Genomic DNA, 1801 nt, shown 5'->3' with positions numbered 1-1801 from the left:
TATTGTCATCAGACGAACTATGTAAATGAGCTAAGCAGTACGAAGTACTATACATGACCAGAATGTGAGCATTATTGTGGTCACTGCTGCAATGATAACGTTAGTAAATGAGAAATTAATTCCGGCAAAAAATGGAGATTTGGAGAACGTAACGCTACGTGGTTTGGGTAAACAGCTTGTTATTGGGAAGATTATAAAGAAAGACTTTCGGCATTTATAGAGTAAACACACACATACAATTGGATGTGTGCAAAGAGCCATTAACAGACGATGTTAAACTTAAACTAGATATTTTGGACACACTGAGAACAGTGATAAACCCGAGTACTCCCACAATTACCATCAACAATCAAGTGTTAAATGCGGCATTTGTTAAGTGGAAATGAGATTTCAACTCCGTGAGTTTGCATAAAACGTACCATAACAGTTCCGCCAAACGCAAAAATGACTGTTACCATTGAAACTAATAAAAGTGCTGACCAGGATTGTATTTTAGGACCATGCTCGCTGAATAGTTGCGAATCAAATTCGCACGTAGTTGGAAAAGGAAATAGTTGCCCCTTAACCGTTTTAAGTGATGGCACTCGTCTAATCCCCCTGAGGAAAGGTACACCTATTGATTACATAGAATAATTTGACGACGTAGTGGCTACGGCATATGAAAACGCGATAAGTGACGTAAGACGTGGCATTGAAGAGACAAGAGACAAGGTGCCCTCGGCACTGCCTCAAAGTTCAGTTACCTACTATTCCGCCACATTTAACCGACATATATTAAAGTTCAATCGACTCGTTTCAACCTAATTCATTCCAACCATTAAAACCGGAAGCGTTTAAAGAACCATTACAATAACATGTAACATATTGATTAACATTTTGAATTTCACAAGTATTTGTCATTGTATATGTAGCCATATTTGCAAATGCATGTGTTATAGAAATAACCAAATAATTTTTTTTATATTTTGAAATCAATTGAAAACAAAGTCAAGAACATGAAGTCCATTTTTAAAGACTCATTACTTAAATTTCCGAAATTATATAGAATACCTTTAGGACAATCTTGATATTTATACCTTTTTTCCACCATATTGAAAATGGCAGCCATATTGGATTTTTCAGAGTGGGTCCATAGCTAAGTCAAAGGGTATATAACCAAAAACTACTATACAAAGTTTCATGCTTTCCTCATCAAGTGAGCAATTTTGCTTATTATCTGCACCAATCGACCGAACTATTTGTTTTATCGACATACAATTGCATGGGAATTCAATTACATGCCTTCTCTTTCTGATTGACACATTGTTCTCCATGCAGTTTTATTGTGTTAGCCATTGTCCAGTTTGCCCCTTTAGATTGCAATTATTATTCTTTTCAAATACGCATTCAACCCACCTCAGAGTTTATTATTGTTGGAAAACAATAGTTAAGTTTTTTGCCATTCCTTTTAGACCTCGATTTTAAAGCTACCCACGTGTTTCGATATAAATACGTCATTTGCTTTCATTTGTTTGTGTTTGAGCGTACCTAATGAAGGTAAATTCATAAATAAAAAGTACTACGGACACCAAAGTAATTGAGTGCTAATTTCATTGTACTTTACTTTTGTATTCCCGTATTTTCTCACTAAAACTTATGATGTTTTATGTTCACCTTTCTGATTGTAAATTTCATTTTTGCTACAATGACTTTCTAAATGATAGTTTTTTCATTCACACACTTATATTTTAGTTAAGATATGACAAACTCTATGCAGAATTAATGAATAATGCCATTTATTTAAAAAATTATCATAATAAAA

Source organism: Mytilus trossulus, chromosome 2 (genome assembly GCF_036588685.1).
Source record: "Mytilus trossulus isolate FHL-02 chromosome 2, PNRI_Mtr1.1.1.hap1, whole genome shotgun sequence".
In the NCBI taxonomy this organism is placed as follows: Eukaryota; Metazoa; Mollusca; class Bivalvia; order Mytilida; family Mytilidae; genus Mytilus; species Mytilus trossulus.
The sequence above is the reverse complement of the archived record's forward strand: the minus strand, read 5'-3'. Positions refer to the sequence as shown.